The sequence below is a fragment of the Lissotriton helveticus genome, chromosome 5_1, assembly GCF_964261635.1.
Source record: "Lissotriton helveticus chromosome 5_1, aLisHel1.1, whole genome shotgun sequence".
Classification (NCBI taxonomy): domain Eukaryota; kingdom Metazoa; phylum Chordata; class Amphibia; order Caudata; family Salamandridae; genus Lissotriton; species Lissotriton helveticus.
The window spans coordinates 1,861,760,374-1,861,787,443 of record NC_136065.1 but is presented as its reverse complement, the minus strand read 5'-3'; positions in this window follow the sequence as shown (position 1 = coordinate 1,861,787,443).

Below are 27,070 nucleotides of genomic sequence, written 5' to 3'. Positions count from 1 at the left end.
AATATGGTATTAATCCACAACAATAAGCGCTCCTAGCATTTCTACTACTCGCTCAAGCATTTCCAAACGAAGAAGAGTTCCCTCCAATATTGGATATCGTGAACAGCAAACTGGAAACTCAACTGTCTCTAAAATCAATTTTCTTATTCCACTCAGGAGAGCAGGATGAACGATGTTGAGTGTCAGCAACCTTTCGGTCTCCGCTCCTGGTAGTAGAAACCTTATTTGCACTGTGATGATCGGGTCAGTTCTGATCAGTTCCACTTCCCTGATCCTCCCTGTTCTGTGTCTCCCAGACATCTGCAACGAGGTAGGTCCAGTCGGGAGTAGAGTATCTTCTACTAGGCACTCGCACCCTCCTTGATCTTCTAAGACCCTCCTCGGCTTGATCCTGGATATCTTCTTCTGGATCTGAGTCTTCGGATATAGGAGTAAGCGTTTCTTCCTGGGCCGACCTCAAACTTAGCCTTCTTCTCCTAGTTGGCCAAGTGGCAGCTCCAAGCCTTATTCTCCTATTCCTTGTCCTCCCACTTGGTTCTTGGTCGCTCCGATACGGATCTGAGTCTGAGTCGTATTCACTTCTGCTCTCTCCTTCAGTTGCGTCTTCTGTCTCACTGCCGTCCTGCCTTTGCTCTTCTTCTGAATCCGTTGCGTTCCCAACTTCTTCTGACACCCCCTCAGCCGCCTCTATCCCTTCTTGCGACTCTTCTTCCACTTCCGGGCTTTCGTCTGGGATGGGAGCTGTTCCTTCTAGAGGTGCTGGAACTCTGCGAGTATGGGAAGCATGGATCCAATTTGGCAGCCCCCCGCACTTCACCGCGGTGTTCGTTATCAGGATTACCTGAAAGGGCCCACGCCAGCGAACATCTAGGCAGTTCTTCCGGACGTGTTTTTTAACTAAGACCCAGTCCCCTGGGTTCAGGTCATGACACAGGTTCCTCGCTGCTGGAACTTCAACTGCATGCACCTGAAGGGACACAGAATGGATGGCGTCAGACAGTCCTTTACAATAATCCAAGATCAGATCATCTGTAATATTCAATAGAGCAGTAGTTGGAACTGTAGGAAGTCTCATGGCCCTCCCCATCAGGATCTCGTGGGGAGAGAGACCTGTCCTCCTATCAGGTGTGCTGCGCATGCTCATGAGCACTAAAGGAAGAGCATCTGGCCAACTCAAGGATGTGGATGCCACTACTTTAGCCAATCTATTCTTCAAAGTGCCATTCACTTGTTCCACAATTCCTGAAGCTTCTGGTCGATAACTACAATGCAGCTTTTGATCGATATTCAGTGTGGAGCACAACATCTTCACTATTTCGCTGTTAAAATGTTTTCCTCTGTCAGATTCCAAAGAGGCAGGCACCCCGAAGCGCGGTATCAACTCCCTGAGCAACAATTTAGCCACTGTGAGTGTATCGCACCTACGTGTAGGGTACGCTTCAACCCATCTGGAAAATACGCATACAATCACCAACACATACCGAAGGCGATTGACTCTTGGCATTTCGATGAAATCTAGTTGCATTCTATTGAAAGGCCCCCCCGACCTCCCAATGTGACTCAGTGTGACTGGTGTTCGTTTGCCTACGTTCAGCTGTTGGCAAGTAACACATCGCTTACATACTGATTCTGCTGCTATTCTGAATTTCGGGCAATACCAAGTCTGCCTAAAAACTCTCATCATAGCATCCCTTCCTAGATGTACTGGACCATGTATTTCTCTCGCCATGGGATTAGCTAATTCTTCAGGTAACACAGCTCTCCCATCTGCTGAAACCCAAAAATCCATTTCACTTCGCACACAACCTGCTATTTCCCATGCCTTTTTCTCTGTTTCAGGTGCGTTCTCCTGCATTATTCTTAAATCCTCCCAAGTGTCTACAGTTTCTAACATCATACTTAATTCAGTCTTTTCTTCTGCACCTTCTATTTCCACCTTTGAGAAAGAATAACTTTGTTCCGCACAATAGCGTGCGACTTCATCAGCATATCTATTACCTTGTGACACAAAATCTGTATTCTTAGTATGAGCTACACACTTCACTACTGCGATGTCAACAGGACCTTGTAATGCTTCTATCAGCAATCGCACAAATTCTCCATTTCGAATGGGCGAACCAGAGGAGGTCATGTAACCCCTCTGAGACCACAACTGCCCGAAATCATGAACCACACCGAAACCATATTGGCTGTCCGTGTAGATGGTGACTCTCTTTCCATTTCCTGCTATGCAGGCACGAGTTAGGGCAATAATTTCTGCTACCTGTGCGGAATGTACTCCTTCCAGGCAAGCGGCTTCCACAACTCCAGTAATGGTACAAACAGCATAAGCTGCTCTCAACCGACCAGTATCGTCTCTTAAACATGAGCCATCAACAAAGTAAATTTCATCGGGGTCAGACAATGGCTCATCCACAATATCTGGTCTGGGTTTCGTGCATAGTTCAGTCACATCAAGGCAATCGTGGTCTTCACATCCTTCGCCTTCTATCACAGTAGGTAATGGCATCAAAGTAGCAGGATTCAAGACAGAGCATCTCCTGAGAGTCACGTTTTCTGCGGCAAGTATAACTTGCTCGTAGCGCGTGAGCCTGCTATTGGTCAGATGCTGCGTCTTCGTCCTGGTCATTAACAATTCAACTGAATGTGGTACATACACCACTACTGGATGTCCCATCACAATACTCTCGCTCCTTTCAATGCTGACACCCGTTGCAGCAACGGATTTGAGACATCCGGGCAACGCTGCGGCTACTGGATCTAATGTAGCCGAAAAATATGCAACTGGTCTACGGGCATTACCGTGGGTCTGTGCCAAGACTGACAAAGCACATCCCTCTCTCTCACAGCAATAGAGTGAAAATGACTTTTCGTAATCTGGCATTCCCAGAGCCGGAGCACGACATAAATCGTCTCTCAGCTGTAAAAACGCCACCAGACATTCTTCATCCCATGGTACCGGATCACTCACCTCCTTGTGCGTCAGTTTCTGTAAGGGCTTTGCTTTCAGTGAGAAGTTAACTATCCACTGTCGGCAGTAACCCACCATTCCTAGGAACATTCTAACTTCTCTCTGTGTTGTAGGCGCATTCATTTTCATTATCGCCTCAATCCTCTCTGGGGACACCTTACGTTTCCCTTTTTCTAACCTATGCCCTAGATACTGTACCTCGGTCAGACAATACTGCAACTTGCTCGGAGATACCTTATGTCCATTTTCAGCTAAATGATTCAGTAAGGCAATTGAATCTGCTTTACAAGCTTCCTCTGTCTCTGACGCAACAAGTAGGTCATCTATGTACTGTACCAGAACCGAGTTCTGTGGCAGTACTAGATTCTCAAGATTCTTCTTCAGCAACTGATTAAAGATGGATGGGCTATCTGTGAATCCTTGTGGGATTCGACACCATGTTAAAACGCGATCTTCCATTTTAAAAGCAAAAAGATACCTGCTCTCTTCATCCAATGGGATTGAAAAGAAAGCCTGACAAAGATCTATCACTGTGAACCATTCTGCTTGACATGGTATTTGAAACAATATCACTGATGGATTCGGTACCACGGGACAACATGAAACGACTATGTTGTTAATCTTTCGTAAATCCTGTACTATCCTGAATTTCCCACTAGGTTTCTGCAAACCCATAATCGGGGAGTTACAAGGACTACCCACGATTTCTTTCAGTATTCCCTGCTGTATCATTGACTCGATCACAGGTTTTATTCCCGCAATCGTTTCCTGGGACAATTTGTATTGAGGCGTTCTTGGAAACTCAACATTTGGTTTTACCAATATTTTTACCGGTTCTACCCCCTTAATCAATCCTATTTCTTCTCCTGTGAAATCCCATACCTCTGACGCCACTGCATCTCGTAGGTCTTGGGGAAGATCTTCTATTGTCAGAGTAGGATATAGTTCTACACAAGATTTGGAATTGGCCACCTTAAAAGTAGCATCTTCGTCGGTAGTCTGTACCTCCACTCCTTGCGGGGTGCAGTATATGGTGCAGTTCAATTTGCACAACAAATCCCTTCCTAACAGACATACCGGACTCGAGTCACAAACCACAAACTGATGTTCGTTCATATGATTTCCTATTTTCACAGATACTGGTTCTGTCAAGGGACTAGTCATTCTTTTATTTGCGACTCCTACCACTTGAATTGTTTCCCCTGACATTGGCAAGTCTGGAACCACCGCTGATCTCAGAGTCGAACGAGTAGCCCCAGTGTCCACTAAGAACGTAGTGGGACACCCTGCCACTTCTGCCTCAACAAATGGCCCTCTTTGATCCACTTCTAGGACTGCCCCGAGGGTACAATCCTCTTCACTGCTCACCCGTTGTCCTGTCAATGGGTCAATGTAATAACACTTTTCTTCCTCGATAAACAGAGGCATTTGTTTAAAGACCTTTCCTCCAGCTGCTATCTTCGGTGGCTGTGGGAATTGGGCCCGTGGAGCCGAAGTCCCCCCTTTGGCCACCTTACTGCTTGGGACTGTCACCTTTTGCACTGGGTCTTCTTGGACCTGTTCTTCTACTTCTAGCTCTCCATTTTCAGGGTTAAAGGGACACTCGCGTCGCCAATGCCCCACCTGGTGACACTGATGACACTTTGTCGTTTTCTTTAAAGTGGCAAAGTCTATCCTAGGTCTCTGCCCTTCTTCATTATCTTTGCTCTGACCATTTGGTTTTCGTCCCATCCCCTGCTTCTGCTGGCCACCCTTCCCAGCGGACTGCATTTGCACCACCATCAATTTCTCCTTTAGATTCTTGGCTTTAGAATCTATCTCGTCACTGCAGTACCTCGCATATCGTAAAATCTCATCTAGTGGTTTGTTCTGCCAACAGATTAAATGTTGCTGTATCATCAAACAAATATCAGGTCTCAACCCCAAGACAAACTTTGACACAAACTGCCCTATATCTTTGGGATCCATTACATCTAGTCCACTGTATTGCTTGAATGTTTTCAATAATCTTTCATAAAACTCGTGAACTGTCTCCTTGGGTTCCTGCCTTGTTCGGTCTATTTTTACCCAATCTATGTCCTGTGGTGGTACCTTATCTTTCAGCCATGCTATTACCCTTTCATACTTTCGCATGACAATCTCAGACGGTCCATTAGTCCGAGCATCCCTCAATGGTTCAGCATTTGGCCATTCGACACTAGTCTTACAAGGGGTCCACAGATCAGATGGGACCACGATGTCAAACAACGTGTTCAAATCAATCCACAATACCTTCGAAATTTTAACAAACCTCTCTACCTGCTTATACCACTCTACTGGATTGTCCCGCAACTTCGGAAATGAGTTGGTAAATGCGGCTAAGTCTCCTCTACTCCAGGGCACATGTACATAATTTCCATTTGATATTTCTCGCAAAGGGAATGCCTCCATCTGCATTACCCTTCCCTCAGGGGTCATCACATTTGTACTTCGCCTAACCGTGCCCTTTTTCGACCACCTTTCTTCCCATTTATCCAGATCTCTCCACACTCGTATCCCAGCTATCAACTCCCTTATGTGAGTTTTCAATCCAGTAGTCCTTTTCTCATCTAGATCTTGATCTGAGTATTGTAACCTATGGTTACTCTGTAGTGCCCTTGTCCTAGATAAATCTACAGCATATCTGTCGGCCAAATTAGACAGTTTCTCGTGGAATGCTCTAGCTCTCCTGGTAGTATCCTTCGCTATGAACAGCAACTCATCTTGTTCGTACAAATCGATCCTTTCTAAAGGCACCGTTCCTTCTATAATCTCGTCAAGATCGGATTTTAGGCTGGAGACATCAAGCCTTTTAACCTTTATCGCAGCTTTCAGCACCTCTGGTCCAGAAGTACCTTCTGCCTCCCTCCCGTCCCAGCTCCTAGCCCTGCGCCTAGGCACTGGTGAGTTAAAGGGAGTCCTCCCCTGTTCCCATCTCTCTAGGTCCCATGCCTTTCCATCTTCTCGGGGTGGATGATGAAATACTTCCTTGTTTCTCATTTTCCCGCCTTCCCCGCTCTGCCTGTTTTCTCCAGGTGCATAGTAAGGCATCCCATTGCTCCCCCTCTCTTCACTGTTTCCCTGTGATTCTTGGTTACTCGAAGCATGGCGGGACCTGTCACTATTCTCCTTCCTCCAATGTTGGACATCTTCCCCGAGTGTATGATGAAGGCACCTAAACCTATTCTGAAAAGCCCGTACCATTTCATCTCCCCCTTTCTCCCAGAGACGGGACATTTCCTCACACTCTACAATCCTAGTATTTTGTTCCGGCTGTTCTCTCTGATTTGTAGGACATGCCTCCCCTCTATTCTCCTGACTTTGGCCTTCCCGGCCCTGACTACTCTCGCTGGCCCCACAATGAGATACTGTCCCATTGCCCCTGGTATCCCACTCTGGTTCCGTCCTTGTCCTGTTACTCGGGGATACTATGGACCCGTCCCATTCCCTCAAATCAGCTCTTAATTCTGAATAGGGTCTTGGCCGTGGTCCCCTTAGATCCATTGGTCCTCTCGGACCTCCCTGTTCTGAATTGGGACCGACAGTTGTGTCTAATGGGGTATTCCATGTTACTGATCCTGGCAATTGTTTCCATGCCTTTGTCACATTATTCCTCCTTTCCATCTCGATCCTTTCTCTATCCAATTGCCTTTGTTGTTCCTCTCTATCTCTCTCAGAATTATAGATCGAAACTATGGGTCCTATGGTAACAGGCACTTGAAGAGCGTCTGGCAATCCCACAGACTCAACCCTTTCTGTGGTTGGCGTTTTCTGCACCACAAACCTTCCCACTACACTCTGTACAGTGTTGTTTGGAGGTGTTTCTCCGCCTTTAATAGGTGTCCATTCTGATATAGGGAGTGGTGTATATCCCTCTATGTCATTTCCATCTTCCCTTGCGAGCCCTCTATCTTCTATTAACCCCACTCTCGGAGGTGGTCTATCCATTAACAATCTGTTTATCAGATTGTCCTCCGACTCGCTTTCCTCGTCCTCTTCCATGAGATTTCCTCCTCCTGACACCTCCCTCATCGGATACATTTTCTCCACCTCAATAGTCTGTACCCTCCAACGCTTTTCCTCCTCATCCCATTTGGAATCTCGCACTGCCCTTACCGATCGCGTCAGTCTTTGTTGACGCCTGTTCAAATTTCGGTCGTGTGCAGCCTTAATCCATGCATTAAGAGCCTCAAACTGTGTTGGTCTGGGCGAGGGTTTCAATGAGGACATGGTTGCCTTTAGCCGATGTAACACCTCTAACTTAAACGTTCCATACTTCGGGAACTGCATTTCCTCATTTCCTCCCGTAAGCTTATTCCAAGCCCCAATCCATAGTATGGTATGCAGCCCAACATTCGTTGCCATATAATGAGCTGGCGTACCCTCTGGGGGAGCCTCTTCCCCGTAATAATGTTCACTTCGTTTACGTTTAAAAATCCCTTTCAAACACTTAAAACACTTCATGATTTCTCTTTTCTCCGCGTTTGTTTACTTCCTGATGACACTCCACCAATCTCAGCGCCGTTTACACTAACTGGCCTATCCGTACGCGACTTTCCTCCGACGTCACGCTAGCCGCCCAACCAGAGCGCGGCTCTAGCTAACGTCACACCAACCGCTCAATCACAGCGCGGCTCTAGCCGACGTCACCCGTCCCCCTTCGCAGCAGTTCCCCTCCTTTCTCAGCTCGTCTCCTCGGTCATGCACGCATCCCATTCATACTCTGAAAAATGATTACTTCCGTCCAAGCGATCACCTTTCTTGACTGTACGCCCACAGTCTTTCTGTAGTTGTCACCTTAACTTGGCAAAATGTCTTTCCGTTTACTTCCAGACAATCGCCTTCTCCGATAGGTTACTCACACGCAGTAACTTTCGACCAGCGTCCGTTACTCATACATTCACTCTTACACTCCCCCTATCTTGGATCCACGGCGGTCAATGGTACCTCGTGACCTCCGTACTATGGTCGACAACTACCCTGGATGTTCGATACACCCAAAACCACTTAAGCTCTGGCCTGAACTTAAGATTTCACCAGTTCACCCGTTTACCAGGTTACCAGCTTACCAGGTTGCGCGCGCTCACAACCTTCTCTCATTCACACTACAGGCATTCAACTCCGCAAGACATTACAATACAAATACAACACAAAACACCGCAATCTGTTCACGCATGACCCTTTTTATACTCACTCTCCGATACTGCTGCTTTTCTCGCACCGTCTGCACCTTTCGGCACACGATTCTTCCGCTGCTCGTCTCTCGGCGTCTCGGGCCTTGGGGTAAACTAACCTCTCTAGATTATCTTCCTCAAGAAGATAACCATCCTCACTCTGCTACCAACTGCTAACGCGGGATTACTGGTTACTAATTATCTTACCAAATCCCAAACTATGTCGACTGAATCGTTGGTACCTGTCTTTGAGTAAAAGGTAATCTCGCAATAAGTCAATCAATTTAAGAACTTACACCACTCTAAATGACCACTGACCAAATTTAAGTTTTAAAGTTTAATATAAAGTCAAAGATAACTGAAGATACAAACTTCTCAAAATGAGATTCAAAAGGTAAATTGGTATCACTATAAACATGAACTTCTTGAATAATCTAAGTCTGAAGAACAAAATAATAAGTACAAGCTCAAAGACCATAAGGGTTGTCAAAATAGATATAAGTTTCAATCTCAAAGTCATTACAGAAAAGAAAATTAAGGTTAGTCTGTCCCTACACTATACTAAGTGTCATCCCTACTTAACAAGATCTTAACCCTCTAGGTGTCAGCCGTGGTGACTTCCTAAGAAGATCACGCACTTCTCTTTGTCTCTTCTCTGATAATGGGTCTCTCCTGATCAGCCTATCTGCCTACCCATCCGTTTCCTTAGGCTCCCAAAATCATCTGCTCTGCTCCTCCCGGGTCGCTTTCCCTAATACCAAATCACATTTCCAATAGAAACGCCCCTTGGGACGCCCCTCACGTGGTACATCTTTGCGCGGCAAACTCCATGATGGTACTCTTGAAGACCCTCGTTATAGTTGACCTTGGTTCCCAGGCTTCTTCTTCAGTGCGCTGATACCCCCTGAAATTCCTGGAAACTCCTACAGGCCTGCGCAAGGCGCCACTGAACAAAGTCCCTTTCATTCGAGCTGATTAGGACCCTCGCACCTGCATACAGCTCATCCTGCAGTGGGCCTCAAATTCCAGACTCCACCATATCTTTAGTCATAAAACACTCTCAAAGCTCTGTGCTGGACACCTCTCGACCTCTTCTCTAACGAGCACATGACAATTTAAACTACATGACATTATCGGCTCTGGCCTACTTGATTTACATGCAGCAGGTCCCTGCACTCTTAAAACGTTAACTTGATTTAAACAGCAAACATTCTTAACTAGCATACGTTTCTAAAATAACACATCTATAAAGCATATACTTTTAACCCTAAGTTCAATAGTACATTTGGAAGAACCATGTCAACCTTATCTCACATTAATTTAGCAGCACGTTCAGGTTTGCCGTGAATTGCCCTAAGGCCTACACATAATACTGGATTTTCAAAGTTACATTTAATTCGGACATGATTCTTTTAACATGAGAACATGAGGTTTTCATATATATTCCAACATTTCTACATTAATCTCACACCGTTATAATTATAGTTACTCTACTTAACATTCTATACATTTCACTACTGAATATAAAACACTCGTGTGCAAAACATGTTTAAACTAACTACGTGCTTGTAAATATGGCGTACTTATACATTTTTTCAAACTTGTGCTCTCTCAATAATAACTCAAAGTTAGTATTTTATGGTTCCTACTTTCCACTATTTAAAAGCAGTGGGGAGCGGAGGAACCGTCCCTGATAACTAGAACTCATTTTTTTTGTTATTATCTGCAGATCAGGAAGCAGATGATGAATTATTTGGCAAATTCTGAAAATCCATAATAATGTAGAAAATACTGTTGCGACAAAATAGTATCATTCCAGTGTTCCTGCCGACAAATAAGCTCTTTTGTTAATTTTCGGAATGGAAATATAAAGGCTGGCTCTTATTGAAAAGTGAATATAGGAAATAGTCTCTTTCACCATCTACTGATAACACAATAATTTAGCAGTTGATAGAAAGACGAAATTGATGTGATTTCTGGTACCTTCACAAGTGGGTGTTGACACAATACAAGAAAGCACCCTGAAGCGGCAATGGTGGAGTAAACCACTATGTAAAACAAAAGCAGTAATGCACAACCATTTATATAAACCTCAAGTTCCGATTACATGGTTAGGCAGGTACAGAACTTCAGGACACAAGCCTCTGAACGCCTTTCTGAATCGTCCTGGGTCTCAAACGCAGTTGTGACATGTTTCTAGACAAGACATTTTAGTGAGACGCAAATGCTGTACTCCTGGTTATTGTATCCAGTTTGTAAATATAGCCAGATGGTAAGCTACGCAGTGATGCTGATAAACTATATGTATAATATGAACCCAATATTTACCTACAACGTAACGTTATATCACAGAACATCGCTCAATTGTAATTTAGAAAATTCTACAAGGAGAACTTTGATCCAATTTAGAATATTTAGTTTCAATTAATATCGACCTTAGCATTGACATACACTTACTCATTCCTATGTATGTACACTATTTGATAATAGGACCGCACTATGATGTAATCGGGAGTAAACATCTGAAACTACATTTTAACATTGTTGATAGGCATCAATCGATTTTGTGGTGCCTGTAATATATGCTCATCGTTTATGTTACGTAGTTGTGTGGTTTGCACATATATGTCGACCAGTAACTATTTGGGTGTTTATCAATATTGGAATGGTCATACTGAGAGCTGGGCTGGCTGATGGAGATATATACTCAGCATGTGTTTTTGAACGGTATTTCATAGAGTTAAAGCGCCTGAGACAACGGTGACATCATGAGCCCTCCACAGCATCGAGTCATCACGTACTGAACACTTCACTGAGTGTTTTATATAAAATTATCAGTATGGTGATTGTTGTGTCTCAGTTTGCGAGTTATATTGTAGCTTAGCATCATTCCATTCCATAAGAATATGACTGATATTTGTTCCTGCAGATTTCAGAAGTTCATGTACTCCAAGGCTGCTCTTTTGAAAAGAGCAAAACTTTGTTTACTCAGTGCTTCATTAAAAAAAAAAAAAAAATAGCGCAGGAGCCCAAAGTTGTTCATAGGATCCCACTGTCAACGCTGCTGAATGCCCGGGTTACTGAATGCAATGTAGTTTTGATTCCAGTCCATGCTTTTTAGGTCTCATCGCGTTCACAAGGCAATAGATATGAGTCTAGGTTCGACCATCTTGCAGGACCTTAATATGTCGTAACTACACCACTGCTCAAATATAATAATGTATAGTTTGTACCTTATGTAGCACTATAGTTCGGCTACTAAGCAGGGAGTATCTGCGATATGTAAGGCAGCTTATAATATTGTTATATGTACTTGTAATAAGACTATGTTGAGAGGCGAGTGCTTCTCCCCTAATGGTGATTTTAATTTGTTTTATATATGTCTTTCAGATTTTATATGTGGCTCCTGAAGAAGGCGTTCTTGTTTAAACGCCGAAACGCGCGTCGAAGATTATAACTGTCTGCCACTGTTTTATGAATTTATAATTAATTGTGTTATTGATAATTTTACTTTGTATGTCAATTATTGTGTTTTTTATAATTAGAATAGGTCAAGTGTATGATTTGGCTATATATTTGAACCTAAATGTTTTTATTCTGAGTATATATACTTAATAAAAAAGCACAATTTTGTACCTTTAACTTGAACGTTGCGCCTTTTATATGTTGCTTTCTCCCTGGTGATATTAATTTTGATGCCTTTTTTCACACTGTTTTAGGTCTCATCAACACAGCGCATTTGCTGTGCTTGCAGGGGTATTGTTTACAATATAGGACCTGTTTCATAGGCTGTTCAATACTCTACTGATGCAGTTGCAAACAAAATGTTATAGTGCTCTTAACTGGCATCAAGGCACTTGTCTTTGTGTATGGGCGTTACAAAAGCCTTGGAAAGTAACCCTAAACTTTTCCTGATGCAAGCATGTATTCCTGAATCAGACTGCATGCCCCGGTGTGTAGTAATTGTATTGCTCTTCAATCCCTGGTGGCTCAGCAGCCAGGATAATATGCTGCATGGCTAAACACTTATAAGGTCCCAAAGGCGAGACCTATTGGTTGTGCCAATGCTTGTTTAAACCAGTTTCATGAAGATTGTTAAACAGGAATAAAGTTTTTACTAACAAAGTAAAGGCATTTCCTACATAATACTAAAATCCTTTTAGAGTTATTAAAAAGTTGTGGATCCACAATTGGGGCTGGACATTCATATTTTTGCTCCCACTATTGTATTGTGCTATACCTAGATTCACCATAAACTAAGGGTGTGTGATAAAGTCCGCTCTGCCGACCAAGTTCGTGGAGTTTTGCCCACTACGGGTTGCTCTGAATACTCTGCTGAAATGGATAAGGGCCCATGCTCTGTGTTGTCACCAGAGGCTACCAATCCTGATGACGACATTCGTTGAAATCTCACAGATGCTTCCTGCCGCTGAGGTACGAGATGGATCAACAGGCACAGAGGTAACAATGGACACGAACATTGCTGCGGCATCCCATGGTGAAGGCGATGCTTCAAATCTCTGTGCAGTTAACCTTCTAAATGAGATGTTCCAACTGTCACGACATCGGTAGACAATCTTTTCTCTACAGGAGTAGATGATTTCATGTTTGCACCAGACCCATACATTGACTTTGATTCGGCTCACAGTGTACAGGGGAAGCTATGAATTTGGCCTCCATATTTTCAAAACAGAACAAAACTTGGAACTCTTCTTAAAATTGACTTTTCTTTTCTAAATTTGAAAATACATGGCAATTCAATCTGCTTACAGTGGAACTATTCATATAGAACGGACTTCTTTTAATACTTCCAGGGGCACATTGTCACCATATTTACCACTATTTCATTTAGGACGGTTATGAAATGGCTTTGGTTTTTGAATAATTGTCAACCATTTTGTCATATTTATATATTGCTATTCATTAATATTGCATTTATTTCTGATATATGCTTAGAATGAAAAACTGCTTTAAAATGTACAGTACCTTTGCATTACTTGTTTAGCATAAGTTTTTTAAAACTTCTTTTAGTATGCTTTTACAAATGTTTTATTGCAACATGTGGTACTCAGTTTAATGTTTAGCATTTAGTGTTCAGCATTTAGTATTATCGTTCATTCGAAAGTGGAGTGGGTGTTGTATTCTGCTTTAGGTGTCCATATATAGGTTTTCCCCACACATGTCCTTATGTAGGCACAATTCGCATTACCCTTATATAGGCATAAGATCCCAGTCCTTATTTAGGCATTAGCCATGCTATCCATATACAGGAATGGTCGCCTACATCCGTCAACCCCAACGTCACAATGAGTTCTTAGAAACCAGACTGTTAAGGTCTTGGGAGTTCTCCTAGCACAGGATTTTTGATTTCTCTAACAACTAATTTAAAATGTAATTACTAACAATACATAAGCAGTGGGTTTGCGGCATGGCACACAGGTATGTGTGCCATGTCGAATCTTTGCCTTTTTCTACATCAAAACATGCAGCCTGCAATGGCAGTTTGTGTGTGGTAAGGTACAGGACCTCTAAGGGTGACACAATATGTGCAGCAGCCCTTAGAGACATTCGCTGGTCACAGTGCCCTTGGTACCCATGGTACCTTTTACAAGGGATTTACATGTGGCCAGAGAGTTGCCAAATGGGAGTAAAAATGTACAGTTTTGGGAAAGAACACAGGCCCTGGGAACCTGATTGGGATGGACCCAGGGCACATCAAGTCAAAGTGCATCAGCAATTTAAGAAAAAGTGGGGGGTTACTTCAACAGAAACTCAGCTTTCTACACTACCTTATAACAACTGCACGTTAAGAATCCCAGTTATTGGTAATGCCACCAGACAGGTTAAAATTGTTGTCCTGGTAACAAATTATCTTTGTTCCAAATCCAATAGCAAATCACAACATTTAGAAAAAAAACATGAAAAGAATCATTATACTGGTGTGTCATACAGTCAGAAACCCCTGGAAAATTGTTAAATGGTGAAAGGAAATTTATGTCACCCCTCAATACCTTTCAGTAAAGGATATAGTTCCAGAATGAGACTACATGAAATAAATGTTATGATGTATTTGTTGGTAGCAAAAATATATATATATATTAATTGTTTTTATTGATTTTCATAGAAAAAAAGGAATATAAAAGTATGATAACATTACACACAGTTTTTCGTTGTAGCTCATATCCAGATTATACAGATCATCGTGTTTGATAAGATAGAAAAGGAAAAAAGCAAAGAATTAAACAGTTGGTACTAATATTCTGAATTCACCTGTCCATAGAGCATCACAGTCAATCATGGTATACATTCTCTGAGCATGAATTTGTTCAACTTGCTGGTTCAATACTGTGCTTGTAAAACTAAATTCTCACAGCAAGATACATCCAATATTCATAACATTCGTAGAGGTACATTATATGTTCTTTATCATACCACCAGTACATACCAACAGAAACCTCCTCCTACAAGGAGCGTCGGGCCTTCCTATAGTGGAAGCAGTCTTAGTCTCATCTAGTTTATGCATTGGGAATGTGTATTCGAACCAACAGTGTCTGGGGTGGGACTTCGAGTAGGTGAGGCTCCCCTGTCTCGGGCCCACTGCACGAAAGGTTCCCATATGTCATTTGGCCTGGAGGTGGGCGGCATCAACTCCCAAAATATACCAAGCTGTGTATGCCCATAGGTGACGTCAGATAACCACTCAGCAAGAACGGGAACCCTTTTCCTACCCCACCTCAAGGCAATTTGTCGCCTTGCATACAGGAGCAACAGTGCATGTAGTTTACGTCTCTTTGGAATTGTGTCCCTGACAAACCCCAGCAGCCCTAGCAGTGGGGAAGCCTCATCAGATCTTCCAACTATCTGATTTACTGCATTGAAGATCTCGCTCCAATATTCTAGAAGTCGAGGGCAGCTCCACGCCATGTGCAAGAAAGATGCTGGTTCAAAATTACATCTCCAGCATTTCGCATCATTTCGCAGTTTCATTTTGTGCAGGCTAATTGGAGTTCTGTAGTACCTGTGGAGAAATTTAAAGTGTATAAGGCGTAATATATAGTTCGGGGATAGCTCTAGCAGTTGCTTGCAACAGTAGTCCCATTGGTCTTCCAGCACTGGGGGTCTAGTTCGGCATTCCACAGCTGTAAGGAGTTAGGCGTAGTAATTGGGGCCTGCTCTTGCATAGCATTGCACAGCCGAGTTACAAGCTTACGTGGAGAGGCTTTAGCTAGTATGTTCTCCAGTGCCAGGAAGGTCGGTGGTGCCTCCGGGAAATCCTCCCATAGTTAGCCGCACGCTGAACTTAATTTATAATACATGAATTGTTCTGAAAACGGTACTCCGTGGTCAACCTCCCCTGTAGGTGGTGATCTGAAAACCCCTTCTGGAGAGAGATCTGCAAATGTCATCAGCTTTGTCCCTCCCAGTTCAAACAGCCCACCTCCGGTTTCCAAACAGGGCAACAGCGGGTTGTCTCGTAACGGCATTGATGGAGCATACAGCACCAAAAGTCAGGCCCGTCTCATGAGTTCGCGCCAGGACCAGCGAAGCATGTCAGCTGTGTCAACATCCAGTCTAGGGCGTGGCGCATATTTATAGATGGCAACTTTGAGCGGGGTTGGGGCGACCACATCCAACTCAACTGCCACGTGTGGTTGATACGGTGTTGGATAGACCCAGAAATGGAGAAACTGTGCCTGGGCGCAGAGAGCGTATAGCTGCATATCGCAATGGAAGAGAAAGTAGGTTCCAGGAGACCCTCGCCTGGCCTCCCCCCCAAACAAGGGACAGCAGGTGTGTTCTGAGGCATCGGAAGAAATGTTGTGTGAGGGGGATAGGTATGTTCGTAAAGAGATACAAAAAATTTGGCAATACAATCATTTTTGCCAGGGCAATTCTGCCAGCGACTGATAATGGCAGCTTGGACCAAATGGCGACCTTGGATTCTAATCAGTCTACCGCACGACCAAAATTAAGGCTCCAGAGGTCCTGCAGATTACGGCTTAACCATACTCCCAAGTACTTGACCTTGTCTGCAGCCCATCGCAGTGGATATTCCGACGTCACCTTCACGGTCTTATCTGTTAGGGGGAACATCACGGATTTTTTCCAGGTTATGGAAACGCCGGACAGCCCACCAAATCTAATGAATTCTCGCAGGATTGGATCCAGATTTACCGACGGGTTTACGATATATAAGTTACGTCGTCCGCGTACATGGATATTAAGAGGCTTCTAGTGCTAAGGCCTATCCCTCTGGCCGTGTGATGTTGCCGTATTCTGGACGCAAGTGGTTCCATAGCTATTGCAAATAATAGTGGCGATAGTGGGCAACCCTGCCTCGTACCTCTAGTGATCTCAAAACAGTCAGATATCAAGCCATTAACCCGGACCCTGGCCGGTTGGTAGCAAAAATATTTAAACTGTATATAATGTAAGCCCATTTTCTAGTTAAAAAAACTATACAAACAGAAAGCAAATATAATCCTGCCTAAGACTGGCTGCAAGAATCTGACTCACTATAGTGTCCCCCAGATTCTCCAAGGACTGGACAAATATAAAAGAGTCCAAACCTAAAATAGAATATATGTGAGGAGAACACACATAGGGCTAGATGTAGGTGATCGTGAAATACTGATTCCTTAATACCGAATTTTACCGATTTGGTATTAAGGAATCGGTATCTCTGATGTACATAAAGATTCGCAAACAATTAACGAATCAGTACTAATCGGTAAAAAATAGCAGTTCGGAATGGATCAGTAAAAAAAATACCGAAACCCCAATACCGAATCGTAAATACCGAATCGTAAATACCGAATCGTAAATACCGATTCGGTAATTTAAAAATTCGGAAATTGTGGAATCAGCCAATCCTGTGCATCCCAATTTCCTCCCAACCAGGAAGTGGCCACACCTAGGCAGCTGCACTGAACCTGGAGCTGACTGTGAGGCAGGGAGCTGAGCATAGAAGCTAGAAGCAACGCAGCCTCTTTTTGCAAACAAAACCAAGCAAAATGGCAAACCAGGAGAGGGAGAAGGAGGGAGCAGAAAGGAAAAGAAAGTAGAAATTTAGCAAGAGGGAGCTGGAGGTCCTAATCGAAGATGTCACCAAGGACCATGACAAGTTGTTTGGCAAGCAGTCCCTGCATGTGCCCGAATCGCAAAAAAGACAGATCTTGCTTGCTATTCAGAACAAGATCAATGCCATCGGAGTCACCCAGCGCTCCATTGAGGATATTAACCCCTTCGCTGCTGGCCCGTTTCCGCCGCTGTGCGGTAAACAAACGAACAGGGCGGGGCCGTGACGAACCCCAGACATCATCAGCACACGAGCACCACGGAGCGTGATGGCTGGGATTCGTCACCAGCATGCAAGGGGTTAAAAAAAGATGGTATGAACTGAGGAAGACTGCTAAGGCAAGGATGGCAGAGAGGCAGAAGCAGGCCAGCAAAACCGGTGGAGGGAGGAGCAGAGCACCTGCACCAACAGCCCTGGAGCTCATGGGTGAGTCCACCCTCCAGCCGGAGAGTATGAGTGGCCAGAGCTGCCAACAAACAAGGTGGCCAGAGCTGCCAACAAACAAGGTAAGATGCATGCACAGCATGCACAGCATGCTGTGCAAGCCCCTCCCCACCCAATCCCCAGAGAGGCATAGGGACTCCCACTCCAGTCCATGTTTTACTCATAACCTGCAATGCATTATGGGAGATGTAGTCAGAAGTAACACATGTTCAGAGCAGTCAGTCTAGCAAACCCAAAGGCATGTGACAGCAATTAACAAGCAGAGGACAGTCAGTGTGATTGTCAGGCATAATGTTTATTACAATGCAAATGCTGCCAGATAAGTGAGCATATCTACATTCTGTCTTCACAGGCAAGACATCTCGCAGTGCAGCAGAGAGGAGCAGAGGGAAGGCACCCAGGCCAGAGGGGAGACAAGAGGAGGAGGACCAATCGCCTGCAGGGCACACAACCCCACCACCACCACCATCAACGCCACCACCATCACCACAGCTCCAAACAACGCCACCATCACGGCCATCACCATCACCACCGCCACAATCAATGCCACCACCACCGTCAGGCAGGAAGCATGCAGTGGCCACCCTCCAGCAGATGGAGGTGTCCGAGGAGGACAGCACAGAGGGCCAACAGTCGACAGTGGCTGAGGACGGCAACAGGGCAAGATCACAGTCCCCAACAGAACACACCCACACATCTTCCAGACGCCGCAGGGCAAGGGCAGCCAGTCCTCACATCTAGGGCAAAGATGACAGTGTGTTTGATGGGCTTAAAGGCAATATGCTGAAGGTCCAGCGCCTGCAAGGGAGAGCGATCAGGTCAGTGTAGCGGGAGATGGCATACATGAATGCTCACATGCATTGCATTGAAAAGGGCATCAGTGCCATTAACACCACCATGGCTGAGGGAATGAGTGATGTGGCGTCAGCTGTGAGGCAGCTCTGCAGCAAATTGGAGGAGGACCGTCTGTCTAGGCACAGAGAGAGGCAGAAACTGGATAATTACACCAAGGCAGTGAACCGCCTGTCCACTGCAACCTCTCTCATGTGCAGACACTCAATATCCATGCAGGAGGAGATGGCACACTTTAGTCGGGATGTGGCTAGGGGGATGGTCACAATGACCACTGCACTTGAACTGCTGCAAATAGACAAGGTGGCCACTACAGCTGATTGGGTGGAAAGTGAGGAGGATACTAGCCGTAGTAGCATTACGCCCTTTCCCACCGAGACCAGGAGGCGCACCAAACGCCACAGAGCTGGCCCTGGACAAACTGGCAGTGCAGACAGTGGGGCAAAGGAACGTGGCAGTGCAGCACATGGGCGCAAGAAACAGAACCAGCCATGATATGGTTGTACTGAAATGGGTTATGTAACCCATGGGTGTATGGACACTGCTTCTAATCTTGGTGGTGTGCACTGATCATTAAACACCATCACTCAAATACAGTAACTGGCTATGTCTCCTTACTCACTCAGAAATAGTTGCGTGTTATCTCAGCCCGTCTGTGTCTCCCATCCGGTGCTGCTGCCGCACCAGCTGCGCCATGCTCCGGCTTTGGATAGTCCTCACCCGCGTCCTCAGAGTCAGCTAGTTCCACTGCTGTTCCTTTCTTTGTGGCAAGGTTATGCAGCATTGCACATGTTGCTATTATTTTGCAGCAGATGATGGGGCGGTACTGACGTGCACCTCCACTTTTGTGGAGGCAATGGAACCTGCTTTTTAATAGTCCAAAGGTGCGCTCCACAACCTTGCACGTGCTTTTATGTGCCACATTGTATCTCCTGTCCCTTGTGGTGGATGGGTTGAGGTATGGAGTTAGTATAAATGACCGGACGGCATATGCGCTGTCACCTAAATGGGAAAGAAAGTGCCAGTAATTTGGGTCACCAATACGTTCATCCAAGGTATACATCAGGGTGTGTCACATTGATTTACCTAAAAGTTATCCTTTTCCGAATTCACCAGCAGCCAGACGTGTATAGATCCCACTGTTCCTGAATATGTAGGAGTCATCGGTACTCCCTGGGAATTTGGCCACAATGTCAGTAATGATGAAGTCTGCATCACATATCCCCTGCACGTTGATGGAGTGAGTGGATTTGCGGTTGTGGTATATTTATTCTGTAGCTGCAGGTGGGCAGATTGGTATGTGAGTCCCATCGATGCAGCTTATTACATTTGGGAACTGTGCCTTTTGGTAGAAATCCAGCTTTGTCTTCTGCAGCTCTGCCTATGTGCTGGGGAAGCGCATGTAGTGATGCATTCTCTGCATCATGGCGTCCAAAAAGGAGTTGAAGAAATGGGACAGGCAGCTCTGTGACACACCACCTGCTGCGGCTCACACCCTGGTAACTACCTGATGCCAGGACGTGCACGCAACAGAGTACCTGTACATGAGTGGGTATTGCGTGCGCCCTTGGTGTCTGATGCTCCAGGTATGGTTGCAGGTCCCGGATCAGGTCTAGGATGCTGTGTGGGTGTAGCCTGTACCTGTCATGTATTTCTGGCTCAGTCATTTGGAAAAGTGTGACACACAGTCTGTACACACGCTCTTCCCGTCTCCAAACCCTCAGTCCTGCTGCTCGCAAACGTAGCCGCCTTGCTATGACATAGAGGGCCACCATTGTGTTCACACTGTTGCATTTTGGGGCTGTTTTTATGCACTGCACCTGATTACCACCTGCTCTGGGTCAGTGGTAATTACTGATTCTTAAATACAGAATTTGAACAAATTCGGTATTACTGAATTCTGGTACATCGCAATACCAAATTTTTACCGAATCCTTATTTACCGATATGGTGACTCACTCTTCTCTCCCGAGCCGAGTAGTCGCTCCCCAGTGTCCTGACGACACGTGGTATCGTTGTGCAGCGCCTCGCTGTATTTACTTGCATTTTGCATTGCTTGGCGCATTTGTGCTCTGCTGAGATTGATTATTGCCGCTTTTGCTCTGTTTAACATTGTCATTGCTACTGTAACTTTGTTTGTGCCTGCGCGTTATCCCCCAGCGCTCCGCTGCCATTTTGATTGTTATTGTGGTCAGAGGAAACCCGCCCCGCCTCCCAGCTGAGCAGCCCTCCCACTGACTACTTCCAGCGCTCCACTCCCCCCTAACGCTGTGACTCACTCTTCTCTCCCGAGCCGAGTAGTCGCTCCCCAGTGTCCTGACGACACGTGGTATCGTTGTGCAGCGCCTCGCTGTATTTACTTGCATTTTGCATTGCTTGGCGCATTTGTGCTCTGCTGAGATTGATTATTGCCGCTTTTGCTCTGTTTAACATTGTCATTGCTACTGTAACTTTGTTTGTGCCTGCGCGTTATCCCCCAGTGCTCTGCTGCCATTTTGATTGTTATTGTGGTCAGAGGAAACCCGCCCCGCCTCCCAGCTGAGCAGCCCTCCCACTGACTACTTCCAGCGCTCCACTCCCCCCTAACGCTGTGACTCACTCTTCTCTCCCGAGCCGAGTAGTCGCTCCCCAGTGTCCTGACGACACGTGGTATCGTTGTGCAGCGCCTCGCTGTATTTACTTGCATTTTGCATTGCTTGGCGCATTTGTGCTCTGCTGAGATTGATTATTGCCGCTTTTGCTCTGTTTAACATTGTCATTGCTACTGTAACTTTGTTTGTGCCTGCGCGTTATCCCCCAGCGCTCCGCTGCCATTTTGATTGTTATTGTGGTCAGAGGAAACCCGCCCCGCCTCCCAGCTGAGCAGCCCTCGCCCCTCCCCCTCCACCATCCATATATGACAGTAGTTCCCGCGCGCAGCGATCACGCGCAGCGACCGCGCCCAACCCGCGCCGAAGGTGCGCCAAAGGTAAGCCCGTCTACGCCCGTCCGCGCCTGGACCGCGCCCAGCGCCATACCCCCTAGCCCCCGTCTCTCCCTGCCCCCCCGCATTACCTACGATGCCGCCACCCTCCTAACCCTTAACCCCGGTCGCGCCCCCAACTGCGTCCTAGCCGCTCCTGGACACACCCATGGACCTTTCTCTTGCTACTCCTGCAAATTCATCGGCACCGACAACATCGCCGCCACGACCACAACGCAGATTCCTGACCCCAACCACCTACAATGCATCTTGCTCAACACCCGTTCGGTCCACAGGCACGCCATTGACCTATGGAACCTACTAGACACCATCTCTCCAGACGTCGCCTTCCTAACAGAAACATGGATGAACGCTTCCTCCGCCCCAGACATCACCATCGCCATCCCGGAAGGCTATAAGATCACTCGCAAGGACCGTTCCGGCCACACAGGAGGAGGCATCGCTATCGTCCATAAGAAATCCATCCGCATCTCAACCAGCTCTGACGTCAATCTCGCCAACTCTGAACACCTTCACTTCCAGATCCACATCGACCCCAAGACCACACTCAGAGGCACCCTCCTCTACAGACCACCAGGACCCCGCGCAAAATTCAGTGAAGACATCACGGACTTCATCACCCCACACGCGCTCCCCTCCAAAGACTACATCCTTCTGGGAGACCTCAACTTTCACCTTGAAAAGATCAACGACCGCAACACCGCCACCCTCTTAGACAACCTCGGCAACCTCGGACTTAAACAACTAGTCACTTCCCCCACCCACATCGCAGGTCACACACTCGACCCCATCTTCACCTCCAGCAATCATGTCTCCTTCAGCCACACTACGGATCTCCTCTGGACTGACCACAGCTGCGTTCACTTCACCTACAACAAACCAAAACCCACCATCCACCTCCAACCTACCCTGCAAAGAAACTGGAACAAAATCACCACGGACCAGATCTCCGCATCGCTCCTTCTAAACACCCCAGCCCACTCTTCTAACGCAAACGAAGCCGCCGCCAACCTCACCCTCTGGTTATCCAACACCGCCGACACCTTAGCACCACTGAAAAAACGTCAAAGCAAACCTGGCAGCAAAAAGGCCTCATGGTTCAACGATGATCTTAAGAAGTCCAAGAAACTTTGCCGCTCCCTTGAAAAGACCTGGAAAAAAGACCCAACCACTAGCACCAAGGACGCCTTCAAAAACGCCACCCGCACTCACCACCAACTAATCCGAAAGGCCAAGAAAACAGCATTTAAGGATCGACTTGACAACAACGCCCACAACAGCAAGGAACTTTTCAACATCGTCAAGGAATTTTCCAATCCCTCGGCCAACTCCAACGACATCACCCCCTCTCAAGCCCTCTGCGACTCCCTAGCCTCATTCTTCCACAACAAGATTGCAGACATCCACAACAGCTTTGACAACCAACCCGGAAACCAACCCACCCTACCATTTGCTGAACACTCTCCCCCCGTGAACACCCTTAACGACTGGAACCCAATCTCCACTGAGGACACAATCCGCCTGATGAATTCCATCCACTCAGGATCCCCCACAGACCCATGTCCTCACCACATCTTCAACAAAGCAGACTCCGTCATAGCACCGCACCTCCGAGACGTCATCAACTGCTCCTTCAACTCCGCCACCTTCCCGGAAGACTGGAAACACGCTGAACTCACCGCCCTTCTGAAAAAACCCACAGCGGACCCCACCGAACTAAAAAATTACCGCCCCATCTCGCTTCTTCCATTCCCGGCCAAAGTCATCGAGAAAGCTGTCAACAACCAGCTCGCCGCCTTCCTCGAAGCCAACAAATCCCTCGACTCCTCACAATCTGGCTTCCGAGCAAAACACAGCACTGAGACCGCCCTCATCGCAGCAACAGACGACATCCGAACTCTACTGGATAATGGAGACACAGTCGCCCTCATCCTCCTCGACCTCTCTGCAGCATTCGACACAGTCTGCCACAGCACCCTTTTACAACGCCTCAATAACATCGGAATCCAAGGAAAAGCACTTGAATGGATCACCTCGTTCCTCACTGGAAGAACCCAGAGAGTCCGCCTCCCACCATTCAAGTCCGAGGCCACCGAAGTCATCTGTGGCGTACCACAAGGATCCTCACTCAGCCCCACCCTCTTCAACGTATACATGAGCCCCCTCGCGACCATCGCACGCCAACACAACCTCAACATCATCTCTTACGCGGATGACACTCAACTAATCCTCTCTCTCACCAATGACCCCAACACCGCCAAAACTAACCTACACGAAGGAATGAAAGAAGTTGCCGAATGGATGAAACAAAGCCGTCTGAAACTGAACTCAGACAAAACAGAAGTCCTCATCTTAGGTACATCCCCCTCTGCATGGGACGACTCCTGGTGGCCGGAAGCCCTCGGAAAAGCACCCATCCCGACAGACCACGCACGGAACCTAGGCGTCATCCTGGATTCCTCACTTTCAATGAACAGACAGGTCAACGCCGTCTCTTCATCCTGCTTCAACATTCTCCGCATGCTCAGAAAAACATTTCGCTGGATCCCCACCGAAACAAGGAAAACAGTCACCCACGCTCTGGTCACGAGCCGACTGGACTACGGAAACACCCTCTACGCAGGCACCACCGCTAAACTCCAGAAGAAACTCCAACGAATCCAAAACGCCTCAGCCAGGATCATATTAGACATCCCACGCTACGAACACATCTCTGGTCACCTTAAAGACCTCCACTGGCTACCCGTCAATAAGAGGATTACTTTTCGACTGCTAACCCACGCACACAAATCACTATATGACATCGGACCAGAATGCCTCAACTCACGACTATCCTTCTACACCCCCTCCCGCCAACTACGTTCTTCCAGCCAAGCCCTCGCCACTGTACCTCGCATCAACAAGACCACCATGGGAGGCAAATCCTTCTCATACCTGGCTGCTAAAACATGGAACTCACTCCCCGCTTACCTTCGCCTTACCCAGAACCACCTAGCATTCAGAAAGCAACTTAAAACGTGGATATTTGACAAGTAACCCTCCTCCCCTTCTAAGCGCCTTGAAACCCTCTGGGTATGTAGAGCGCTATATAAATTCTTTGACTTGACTTGACTATTTTGGGGTTTCAGTGTCGGCCAATCGGTAAATAAGGAGTCGGTAACTGATTTCCCTTTAATTTAACGATTCGTTATTACCAATGGTATTCGGTAATACCTACATCGCACAGGGCTAAATACCGATCGGTAACGCTGAAATTTACAGAATTTCGGTTTTACCGACCACTATTTAGCCACCTACATCTAGCCCATAGAAAATTAAACCTAGTTAATCACACAATCCGTAGTTAAAAAAACCTTGGAAATTCACAAAAAAACAAAGGTTACAGGGAGGTTATAGGCTAGCTAGATTCTGATTTTACACACACTAAACCATAGGAATTCGGCAGCTATAGTTAGGACTTAGCTTCTATAGGAATAACGTTTATTCATTTGGCAATATCTTGGACGACATTTGATGACCCCTTGCAAAATTTTAAAAACTAGTATGACCCTCACTTCAGCTGCTGTCTTGAAAGTTTCGTGGTGATCCATCAAGCGGGGCCAAAAAAAGTGGGGGATCCCAAAATGCGTTTTCCCCATGTTAATTCCCATAGGAACTTAAGACACAGCTACAGCCCACACTGCTGAGTGGAATTACACCAAATTATGCAGGAAGGTAGATGTTGGTACAGGGAAGTGCCTTTTTTATCTGTTCGGTGATTGAAGAGTTATTACCCAAATTCCAAATATGCATACATAGGGACGCGGATCCTCAGATCCTCATGCTCAAATCTGATTGGCTGGCAACACTTGAAACCAGGAAGTGTTAGCAGCCATCTTGGGACTCAACTGGAGCTGAGTCCCAGAACAAACATTAAAAAATAATAGAAGGGGCCAGGATATGCATACCCTGAGCCCCTTGGCCTCTTGGGGGTCCCAGAGGGACCATGTCAGGGCAAACAATATTATTTAAAAACAATATTTCCTTGATAGTCGCACTGTAGCCCAAAAATGTTCTTAAAAGAGACGTGTTTGTTCCTGTGTTTCTCATTTTTTAAATCCTTGGGTGGGCCAGGTCCTGAGAGCATGCGGGCATCATTATTTAAAGCAAGCGAGGGGGTTTCGTGAACCCCCTGTGCCACGGGGACTGCCACCACCCCAGGGCTTATTCAGAAGTAATGGAGGGGTCTTGCGGACGCCCCATGATCAGTCAATTTTCCTGGCTGATCGTTGTCTGAGATTGCCAATCAATGTTCAGGATATCGTTAACTTTAGTGCCCTTGTACATATCTTATCCTATTCAGCATCTGAACTGTTTCCTTTTCTTATGACTTTTCATTACATGGATAGTGCTTTCAATTATGGGTTTGTCCGGCTTGTAGAAATTGAATTTGGGACATTCCTAATAATTAACTTGTGGGTTGGTACAATGTAAATCGAGCTTTTATGATGTGATAATGCGTGGGAAAATGTATTTCATTCGTCAGTATTTGCCGCAGTGGGTGTGCATTTATAATGAGCAAAATGTGGATAAAAAGTGATGTCTTGCTCTATGAAAATTGAGCAGTCTCATGAGTTGTACACCGTGTTGTATTGCTGGGATTACTGTTACTAGCTGCAGCTAATAAATTTGATCTTTGACGCCATCCAGAAGTATTCCGTGTCTCTGTATACCAAGACAGGTGAATCCAAAGACTTTGGGCGTGCCCCTGGCGCCGCTGGGTTCTAACCCGGTTCTTCAGTTGGCGCCCAACGGTGGGGCAACTTCAGCGGTACCGGTCCAAGCCCGAGGATCGTGAGGAGCCACGTGAGGAAATTCTGGAGGAAGGCCAACCACTTCTTCGACCCCTGTATGTCGACGTGGACCGAAAGTTTTTACTGCGAGGTCTCCTGCTTTCCGGCGGCTACGAAGGACTGCTGCCCTGACTGTCACCCTGTCTTGGACCCTTGATTGATGATTTGTAGAGCGAGACGATAGTCGGTCTTCTGGTGGCGTGACAGATATTTTGGTTAAGTATAAGTCGGTTGCTCACACGACTTTGTTTTGTTTCTTGGTTTTGATTCGGTTATTGCAATAGTCGAAGCCGAGGGGCTCGTATATTTACGAGTGCATCGATAGTTGATAACCCATTGAAGTTTGAAGCTAGACTAGTGAGCTATAAGATGCCTGGTCTTAGCAAATTTAGGAAATGGTTTAGTTGTGGTTGCAACAGGGATTCCCGATTGGAGGATTCGTGTCCGATACCTCCGGTTGGAACTCCGACTTACGAGCTCTATTCAAAACACGGAGTGGGTCCTATTACTTATAATGAAGTATGGGTTCGCTATACGAAGAAAGATGGTGTTTTACGATGGCCCCAACATGGTAGTTTCGAATTAAATATTTTAGATAACTTTGAAGTTGCACTATGTAAGAAGAAAGCCCGGCCCGCGATGTTGACTCTTCCCGCGTTTGGCGTAAGGAAGCCAAACAGCGAGAAATTAAGCAAGCAAAGAGAGATAGGAAAGATA